This window comes from Sus scrofa, chromosome 13, assembly GCF_000003025.6.
Source record: "Sus scrofa isolate TJ Tabasco breed Duroc chromosome 13, Sscrofa11.1, whole genome shotgun sequence".
NCBI classification, from domain to species: Eukaryota; Metazoa; Chordata; class Mammalia; order Artiodactyla; family Suidae; genus Sus; species Sus scrofa.
The window spans coordinates 95,187,647-95,199,165 of record NC_010455.5 but is presented as its reverse complement, the minus strand read 5'-3'; positions in this window follow the sequence as shown (position 1 = coordinate 95,199,165).

Here is an 11,519-nt window from a genome sequence, read left to right as displayed (position 1 = left end):
TACTTTTTGCCTTTTAGGGCCACACCTGCAACGTGGAAGTTCCCAGGCTAAGAGTTGAATCCCACTGAGCCACAACGGAAACTCCCAAAGTGTCCCATTTTTGAGAGCACTTCCCTATTTTTGGTGTTATAAAATTCTCCAAATTATCTTACATTTTGTGTTGTGCTACTTCTGGATGTTCTAGGACAAAATTTGTTTCCTTGACTTTTCCATTTTCTCTGGACTTCCTGCATTCCTTGGCTCATGGGCCCTTTCTTCCATCTTCAAAATCAGTATCATAGCATCTTCAAATCCACATTGCATCACACTGTTTCTGTCATCACATCCCTCCCTCTCTTTTAAGGATTGTTGTGATTACATTGGACCCACACAGATAACTCATATTATTACCCCCATATCAAAGTTTTAAACTTAATCACATATTCAAAGTCCCTTTCGCCATGTAAGGTAAGATATTTACAGGCTCCAAGAATTATAATGTACATATCTTAGTGGAAGTGGCATTCTTCTACCTACCATTCTACATCTATATACATACTACATTTGTTTATGTATCTACTTATCTATATGCTAAAATAAACATGATTTTATGTCAATATCTGTATTTATTTTGATGATAGAATTAACTTGATTTCCAATTAGATTGGATGTAAGATTTGAAAGAAAGAGAGGAGTCTAAAATGACTTAAGGTTTTGAGCTGAACAATTGCCAAGAACAAAGCTTCTGTATCAAGTGAGAAGAGGAAAGTTATGGGCAGGGTAGCTGTTGTGGGAAGATCAGCAGTTTAGTTTTTGGGAAAGAGGAGGTTTAGATCTTATTAGAAATACAGGTGGAGGTATTGGCACAAAAACAGACACATAGATAGGTGGAACAGAAAAGAGAATCTGGAAATAAAACCACTAACTATAATTAACTACAACAAAGGAGGCAAAAATACACAATGGAGGAAAGACAATCTCTTCAATGAGTGGTGTTGGGGAAGCTGGAATGCTGTGTGTAAAACAATGAAATTAAAACGTTCTGTCACACCATTTACAAAAATTAACTCACAATGGTTTAAAGACCTAAATGTAAGACATGTCACCATAAAACTCCTAGAATTTAACATAGGCAAAACACAATTTGACATAAATTATATCAATATTTTCTTAGGTTAGTCCCCCAAGGCAAAATAAATAAAAGCAAAAATAAACAAATGGGAACTAACCAAAACTTGCTTTGCTTTTGCACAGCAAAGGAAACCATAAAGACAAAGTGTGGAATGGGAGAAAATATTTGCAAATGGTGCAAACAACAGGGGTTAATCGCCAAAATATACAAACAGTTCATACAACTCAATATCAAAAACAATCAAATCAAGAAATGCACGGAAGACCTTAAAGCTATTTTTCCAAAGAAAACATATAGACAGCTAATAGGCATATGAAAAGATGCTCAGGGAGTTCCTGTCATGGCTCAGTGGTTAACGAATCCGACTAGGAACCATGAGGTTATGGGTTCAATCCCTGGCCTTGCTCAGTGAATTAAGGATCCAGTGTTGCCGTGAGCTGTGGTGTAGGTTGCAGACGCGTCTCGCATCCCACGTTGCTGTGGCTCTGGCATAGGCTGGTGGCTATGGCTCTGATTTGACCCCTAGCCTGGGAACCTCCATATGCCTCAGAAGTGGCCCAAGAAATGGCAAAAAGACAAAAAGAAAGAAAGAAAGAAAGAAAAGATGCTCAACATTGCTAATTACTAGAGCAATAAAAATCAAAACAAACTTACACCAGCCAGAATGGCCATTATCAAAATGTCTACAAGCAATAAATGCTGGAGAGGGTGTGGAGAAAAGGGAACACTTTACACTGTTGGTGGGGATGTAAATTGGTACAGTGACCATGAAGAATAGTATGGAGATACCTTAAAAAAAAATAAAAACAGAATTACTGAATTGGTTTAGGAAGATTAGGTATATACACAATGGGATATTACTCAGCCATGATGAAGAATGAAATATTGCCAGACAGCAACGTGGATGGAGAATATTATGCTTAGTGAAAAAAGTCAGATAGAAACAAACACTGTATGATATCATTTACATGTGGAATCTGAAAAATAACACAGTTGAATCTATATACAAAACTGAGGGAAACTAACATATAGAAAAACAAACATATGATTACTAAAGGGAAGAAAGAGGGGTAGGGAAGAGAAAAATTAGGAGTAAGGGATTAACAGATACAAACTACCATATATAAAATAGATAAGCAACAGGGATTTACTGTATAGCACAAGGAATTATACTCAATATGTTATGATAACCTATCATAGAATATAATATGCAAAAACAAACCCAAAAATGAATCACTATGCTACACATCTGAAACTAATACAACATTGTCAATAAACTATACTTCAACTTAAAAAGAAATACAAGTGGAACTGTGGACTAGGAATTTGGATATAGGACTTTGGAATTTTGGAGGAATGTCTGAACTGGAGATATAAAATTTGGAGCTATCAGCATATAGATAGCATTTATTGCATGTATGAAATCACCAAATCAGTGAGTGTAGATAGAGAAGAGGCCCTAGGACTGGGCCCTGGCAAATTCCAACATCAAAAGATTATGGAGGAGTTCCCATTGTGGCTTAGCGGTTAAGAACCCAACTGGTATCCATGAGGATGTGGGTTTGATCCCCGGCCTCATTCAGTGGATTAATCATCCGGCATTGCCACAAGCTGCACTGTGGGTCGCTGATACATCTTGGATCTGGCATTGCTGTGGCCAGCAACTACAGCTCCAATTTGACCCCTAGCTTGGGAACCTCCATATGCTGTGGGTGAGGCCCTAAAAAGACAAAAAAATAAATAAATAAATAAAGAGAGAGGGGGAGCGATTGTAGAGAAGAGGAAAATGAAGGAGACGGCAAGTTTTAAAAAGGTTGGTTTCAGCTGCCTTAGTAATAGGGTAAAATAGAAAACCTTTCTTGGAAAGATTGTTCTATGTTATGCGTGTAATTTAAAAATGGATACTTAATACCATCAGAAAGGTTATTGGGTAATAAAAAATGTAGAGATATCATCTTAAAATTATTACATCAAATGAAATATCTCCTTTAATCTCAAAGAAATTAGTACTTCTGTAACTGCCTTTTCTAGAAGAAAACTGAGTAAAAATATCACCAAACATGTATTTATTATTTATCCAGATAGCTGAACTCTGCTTCTACTGAGGTTTATGTTAATCCATTAGTACCTAAAAGGCTGAGTTATTATGGATGAACTTGACCTGTTCTTAGTATCACATATCATCTCACTGTTTTGTTCAGACTTTTTGGCTTGCACATAGGCTTCAAAAAACAAAAATATAGGGCATCCAGTTACTCAATTTACCAGATTTACAAATAATCAAGTTTGCTTTCAACTATTCTATGAGGCAGATAGTTAGAGAGAAACTACTCTTCAAGGACAATTACTTTGAGTTCTGTAAATTCTTTGAAACTCATATATCCTATGCAACTGTAGAGGTATTAGTCTTATTATCCCCCAGTTCTCACAGAGCAAATTATGTGTGAGGAAAAACACACAAAGGCATAATTAAGGGCAAAATTACAACAAATAGCCCTTTCCCTTTGGAGTTCCCATTGTGGTGCAGTGGAAACAAATCCAACTAGGGACCATGAGGTTGCAGGTTCAACCCCTGAGCTGTGGTGTAGGCCGCAGATGTGGCTCGGATCCCGCGTTGCTGTGGCTCTGGCATAGGCTGTCAGCTACAGCTCTGATTAGACCCCTAACCTAGGAACTTCCATATGCTGCCAGTGCGGCCCTAAAAAAAGACAAAAGACAAAAAAAAAAAAAAAAAAAAGAAAGAAATAGTCCTTCCTACCTCAGTCTAAAAATATCCAAAGTGGAGAAGAACAAATTCAAAAAAAAAATTTGCTGTTTAGAAAGTAAGTCATAACATTGGTTCATTGATTGGAGATGTAAGCATAATCTCCTCAATATTCCCAGGGTTGCAATCCAGCAGTATTAGACTATGATAACCACATGAGTTTATCTAGGTACCTTTCTATTTAATTTAGCAGCTGTTTCAAGAGAAGCAGTCTTCAGGGAACTAACATGGATACAGATTGCTTACAGATGACACTTGGGCAGAATTTTGACTAGACAGGCATTTAAAGCCCCTAAAACTACCAGTCAGATAGTGGTGCTGAGTACATTTTAAGGCCAAGAGGATGTCAAATAGCTTCCAGGCATTCGTGAGTTTTGGGGAGGGGGTGTGTGTATAATATGCTCATCTCAAGAGAACTCAGATGACATCAATACCTGCTGGAGTAAGCATGATTCCTCTTCTTCTTCTTTTTTTGTCCTTTTAGGGCCACTCTGGTGGCGTATGTAGGTTCCCAGGCTAGGGGTCTAATCAGAGCTGTAGCTGCCAGCCTACACCAGAGCCACAGCAACACCAGATCCAAGCAGCATCTATCACCTACACCACAGCTCACAGCAATGCCGCATCCTTGACCCACTGATCGAGGCCAGGGATCAAACCTGCAACCTCATGGTTCCTAGTTGCATTCGTTAAGCATTGAGCCACAACAGGAACTCCAGTAAGCATGATTCTCATTAGAAGTTATTCTGCCATAAGGGGTGAAATGAGCAGTGTCAGTGCCTGTAACAGAGGGTTCTGCTGCATCTGGCAAAATGAATGCTACCTCTGCAGGTCTATTTTTCTTAAGCCAGAAGATAATACAAACCCTTCAGTGTATAAGAATTTCCCTACCGTCTGACAGCCCAACATTCTCATTTCACAAAGGCGAAATGACGAGGCTACAGAAACTGCTGAGGAGGTTTTAAAACAGAATGAAGTTTTTATAAATCTCTATAAAGCATTAAAGGAATCCCCTTTTGTTTAACTTAGAGATAAGACTATAGATCAAGCTAAATATACTCTTAATGACACATTAAAGGTCCACAGACATAGATGTGCTGTATAGGATATCCACTTTCTGTTTGTTTGTTTTTTTTTTTGTTGTTGTTGTCTTTTTGCTATTTCTTGGGCTGCTCCCACGGCATATGGAGGTTCCCAGGCTAGGGGTCCAATCGGAGCTGTAGCCACCGGCCTATGCCAGAGCCATAGCAATGCGGGATCCAAGCCGCATCTGCAGCTTACACCACAGCTCACGGCAATGTCGGATCCTTAACCCACTGAGCAAGGGCAGGGACCAAACCCGCAACCTCATGGTTCCTAGTCGGATTCGTTAACCACTGCGCCACGACGAGAACTCCCCACTTTCTGTTTTATATCACAAAATATCTGTAAGTTCTGAAAACAGTTCTCTTTATAACAGTTGTCATGTATGTAATGCGATGGCGATCTGCCTGTGAAAATAGTGTGCCATTGCTGTAGTAGTTGGCATGTGTATAGAAGTATAGAGGCCACAATTGTTTCTGTATCATGCTGTGTCATACAGCAGATCCAAGCAGATGTAACCTTGGAATTTCACTGTTATTTTAATGACCTGGTTGAGTGAAAAACTGTCTGGGGTTTTATTTAAAAATCTATTTTTATGTGCTTCCCATATTTCTAGCTTGAATTAAGTAGGTTAAAAAAAATGAACCAGCAGACCAAATAGGATAATTATGGACACAAATGAAGTTTTCATGTAGAATTTTCATGATTTAGTTCCATGGGATATTAATTGCTGCATGGCTTTATGGTCAAGAAAGTTTAGAAAAACTTGAGTTTAGTAAAGCTGAATGGAATTCTTTACTGAAAGGTTATACAGAATTTTTTTAATATAATAATGCACATTTTGAACCTCTATTATATATGTGTATCTGTCTACCTGTAGGTATATATTTTTTGAATAGCGTCTGAGTAAAATTGTGCGCCCCAGGTCTGGCACCAAGTTGAGAGTCATCAGTTGGCTGTGTGATCTTATCTGAGTTACTTAGCCTCGCCTGACCTATTTTTTCCCTCTATAAAATTCCCCTATGAAAGAGACCAAGCTACATAACCCTTCAGGCCTTTTGCAGACATTTTGTGAAAGGATTATCATTGACCTTGTACACATCAACCAAAAAATGTATCCTAAATATCATTGGCTTTTCTTAAGGATACGTTATGGACTGAGAAATGATGAATTTATCTAAACTCTTTTTTAACTGTGAATCAGCATTTTAAAATAACAAATGCTTACTGAGTTTACTTCTCCCACCGCTTGGCTCAAGACAACTCATTTGCTTTAACTGGTATTTCCAAGTTTTTATTTCCAGGATTTAGGGTAAGTCCACTTTGTTTTAGGCTAACTACAAAAAAAAAAAAAAAAAAAAAAAACAGCTCTCCTCTGAATTCAAACACTTAAAACCCCTTGGACTTTTCCTTAATCATCTTGAAATCAGTTCTTTACGGCTTTCTAAACCATACAATATCACACCCAGTGGCACTGCCCACGGTAAATTAGAATTCTTGGAAAGCCTCTCCAAATAATTTGCTTTTCCAGGAGAACCTGGTTCTAGGTCACATACTGAACAATGTCATTTCCTTTGGGGTCCAAGTATAAGATAGCATCTGAATCCATGTAGGCAGAGGATATAGCTCTCTCAGTGAGGATCAACATCTCAATGGCTAATATAACATGAGGGCACCTGTTTGGATACCATAGCATTACTTTCTAGGCTGATGTCTTATTGTCATTCTAGCCTTGCAGCTCACAAGATGGCATTCTTTTTTTTTTTTTTAATGTTTTACCCTTTTGCTTAGCCATCTTCTAGGACATAAGTATCTTTGAGGCACTCTTCCTTTTTTATAGTTGATGGAAATAACCAACCAAAATGAAATACGTGGATATTTTCCTGCCAATATCAACTGAAATGGATGAACTGTTTTAGTTGAGGGGAAAATTATCCACAAAACACAATGTTTTAGTTTATTTTACAGAAACTGTCTCAAATATAGAGTTCACAAGAATCTCACACTGAGAACCTCAACTGTTTTTAAGAGGGAAAAACAGGCATAAGTTGAAAAAGATTCCTCATAATATTTTATGTCTGGTAAAATTTAACATTTTTAAGAAAGTGTGAATAAACAACAGTATTGATTCTTCTCTTTGGAAAAACATGTATATATTTATGATTTGGAAGGAATTGGTTTATAGATGACCAAAGAGCATGGATGTTTAGCAGATGTGTGTGATATTGCTCCAAATATTCTACTTCCTTCTAAGTGGGAGCCAAGAATACGGCCTTGTTTATGACTTCTGGTTCCTTCTTTTCAATATCCAGCCCACTCATCCCCTTTCCCAAGGAAAATAATAATGCATATATTCAAAAGCAAAATATTTCTTCTTCTGCTCTTTGTTAACTCATGATAGTTAGACAAGAATTACCACTTGTATTAAATAAAAAGGAAAATTATGTTAATAAAATGCTTTTCTTCTGCAATGCCCACATGCTGATGAATTTCTCTGGGTCAATCTGTGGGGTAATCATGACTTTTTAGCCTTCTCAGAATAGCCTACGTATGTTCCCCTTTGTCCCAGAACAAAACCCTGATCTGCTGGCATGCTGTTTCATCAGGAAGGCATGCTTGGCTTCTCATAGGATTGCAGCAATGAGTCCTTTCCTGGGAGTAGTGACCAGGAGCGTCCTAGAAACAGGTAGCTTGTGGCCTCATCTGAGTGGTGCAGTATTTCCTGGAACCAAGCCACTATTCTTTGTCCCTATGTAATATTGAGCCGCTTAGAGTTAGTTTCCTTGGGACCTTTTAATTTATAAGTTGAATAAGATGGGAGTTAGGCAAGTTGCCAGGGACCCAAGAGGCAGAGCTAACTTGTGGCAAAATTATTAAGTAGTTGAATGGAGAAAGAGGAGGAGGAGGAAGAAGCGTTTTTTAATTTCTTTCTGGAATTGACTTCTGCCATTTTCTCCAAATTTGAACACACACATACACACACACTCCTTATTCTTTGCTCTTTTTGCCTCTCTGAGGCCTCTCCTGTATCCCCTTTGTATCCTCTACTGACAATAAATTGTTCTGAGGTTTTTTTCCCCATGATATCCACTGATAATAACAAAAAGATATGCTCTCTCAGTATTATTTGCATCTTAAAGGACTGAAGACCAAAAGCCTTAAGAATGCCACAGAAGCAGAGGGGAAAAAAAGTTACAGTAGAAGAATGATTAGTGTGGGAGTCAGTACTTTGTAATAAGAGGCCCAGATTTGATGACACCAAGAATTGCTATTAAAAGTAAATCATTGCACATCAAAGTGACAATCACACAAATTTGTGGCAATAAATTTTATCTAGAATTTTCTGTCAATACTGCTATTGAATCTGGAAACAGCAGGCAGATGATTCTGACCTAAACAAAAATTTCTACTCCCTCTCCTCCAATATTACATACATGTTAAGGGCTTTTTGCCCTGAAACCTCTCTTTGTTAAACCAGGAAGCCTTCAAAATAAGCATCTTATTTTGCAGGCATTTAGAGGAGAGAGCATTGAAGAGTCCCAATTAGTGGTATTGGTAGACTTTGTTATGACTTTTCAGGCTTTTAACTGTCTTCCAGTATTTAATTATGGCTCAGATATTTAGTTTGATAGCTAAGTATATTTGGTAAGTTTTCATATTGCATCTGCTGACGAAACTAGCTGGATTCATTATCCCAAACATGTTAATACAGATTCCCACAGCAAAAGGGGAGCCAACATCTCCCTTTGGTATCCCTCTGTCATTGCTCTGTGCCATTTGCACAGAACAGGCAGTGCCTGTGGTCATCACATCATCAGCACTTCTCCCATGGCTGTAGTCCAAAGGACACAGTGCCTCTCTCCACGGAGAGGCTGGAAAGGGTCCAGGGAGAGGTGAATTGAAGATCAAGGGATTAGGGTGACTTTCATAGATGATGGGCTAAAAATGAGGTCTGGAAGGACCAGGGCTGCAAAGTGATATAAAGTAGCCTGTAACAGTTGCCTAGTAGAGAAGTTTTTATATTAAATTCATGAATGGAGGACAGAGCAGCTATTTCCTAAAACCATAAGAAAGATGTTTTAAGATAAGTGAAAGAGGTAGAATGAGATTTTATCTACACTCTATTTACTGGTGATTCTCTGCATATTATGGTAGCTTCTGAAAAGGTGGTATAGGAGTTAATCACCTTAAATTGGGATTAGAGAAAATGTGAGCAATTTAAGACTCTGTGGCCTAAGATAAGAACTTAGACTCCAACATTTAAGACTCCACACTGGTACCAGATAGGAATGTTATTTTTCTAACTGAGATTCATGGCGTTTTGGCAGGCAAAGTCTGTGCTCATGGGCTGATAAAAATGATCCCAGTGCAAAAAAAGTAAAAAAAGATCCTAGTGCATGTTTGGTTGCCTTCCCAGGTGACACGAACAGCTGTTGCAAAATCCCAGACCTCTATTCCTGCCAGCCTGCAGGCTGCCAAACCCAGAAAACAAAACCATGACTTATGGTGAATATTCGCTGCCCCAGAGGTGGATACGGTCATTGTATGAGAGTGTATGCGTGTGTGCACACACAGACACATACAAACACACACACACACACACACACACACACACACACACACACACACACAGTACTGTAGGAACTGCAGGAACTTGGACTCAGTTATGTAGCTGTCCATGCCTGTCAAGGCCACCCCCACCTGTTCATGACAGAATCCAAAGACATTTTGGGAGTCCTCCTCCCTGTTTCCCAACACTGTAGGAAGGAGTCTGGATCCCACAAGGCGAGTTCAGGCTCTACAACAACCTCACTTAACCTCCTTTTATTCATTCCCTTTTTGCTCAATTTTCCTGGGACTCTGTGTTTGAGGAAGATGCATGCTTTGAGGAAGATACATGCTTTGAGGCTGATTCTTTCCTTGAGAGTAATTCCAGAAATCTTGTGGCTCTTTCTGAACCCTGTGGTTATGTGGCAGGCTTCAGAATCCTATGACCATGGTCAGAAAAGTGGGTCCACATCAGCACTTTAATTCTCTAATTTGGGACTTGGGCAGATAAGGTTCAATTCCTGGACCTGACATGAAAATTATCCTGAACATTTTTCTTTTTCTTTTATTTTGTATTTTATAAGATGATGGATGTTCACTAAACTTATTGTGGTACTCATTTCATGATATATGGCAGTGAAATCATATGCTGTATGCATTAAAGTGCTGTAGGTCAATCATATCTCAATAAAACTGGAAGAAAACTGAGTACATAATTATAAAAAAAACCTAGTACCCTGAAAATTTTAGAAATTTGAAATAATTGGTATTAAATATTGAAAAATGACCCCAAAAATTCAACCTGGAACTGGGGATTTATATTCAAATACTTCCCAGCCCCAGACAGGTGCTATGGACAAGAGAAGCAGGCCATAAACCTGGTGGTTGATGTGGATAGGAAGTGGCGAGGACCCTGGTGAGTGCTGGGTCCAGGTCTTGTCTAAACAAAAAGAGGAAGCTGATGCTGGGCACCAGCTGAGTGTAGCCACATGAGGACCAAGGTTGTGGGCTCTTCCAATATTTTTCAGGAGAAGCCAAAAATCCAACTTTTACTATTACACCTCTGAGTTTTAAATATCAGCCACTAATTCAAATTATAAAACACAGGAACAACAACAACAAAATCACCTTGTGATTCAAATAAGATGCCTATAGTCTAGGTTATGAACAACCAATTTTTGACCTATGATAAAGGGAAACATTACACTATAAACATTTTCATTAATGTTTTACATGGGAGTTTCTAAAACTCTGCACTCCCACCTCTGAGGTTCTGAGGATAAAATAATGCCTCTTCAAGGGTGAATATTCTTGAATGTTCTTTCTTCTTTTCTTCAAAAATCTATGCTAATTTTTTCATTTTTCTCCATAATACATTTGTGTTTAATCTAAAATTTTGTTTTGAGTCACTTAAACTTAGTCCCTAGCATATAGTGTATTTTCAATAAATATTTGTAAAATGAATGATTAGAGTACACTTAGTACTTCTAGAAGATAGACCTTGTTGATTCTGTTGGATTATGTCCTCCAGTGTAAGAAACACACCCTGGGATATGAAACACCATGGTCACTCGAGTGGTAGGTGAAGGAGTTGGTGGCATCACCAGCACCTTCAGGCTGCATTGCCCTCCTTGGAGCTCTTCACCAAATTCAGGCCATGAAAGATTTCAGTGGGGTTCTGAGATTGTTGCTTTCATCACCTGTGTTCAGTTCTCAGCCTCCCCTGTCCCCAAACTCCCTTTCCCTAATGCGATCACACATTAATGAAGTACCCACTGTCTTCTAGATAGGGAGGTGAAAAAATAACTAGATAGTTTATAATCCAATGTGGAAATGGAAAGCGAAATTAGAGATGAGGTAGTAGAATCTGGAGCCGTATAGTCCATCATTTTCCCTTTCTAGGGATTCAGTCCTATAGATACTACCATTGTTTTGATTACTATTGCTGTATAAACTTAGTGGTATAAAACAATGATAACTTATTATTCATTTCTCTTGGTTCTTTGAGCTGAATGG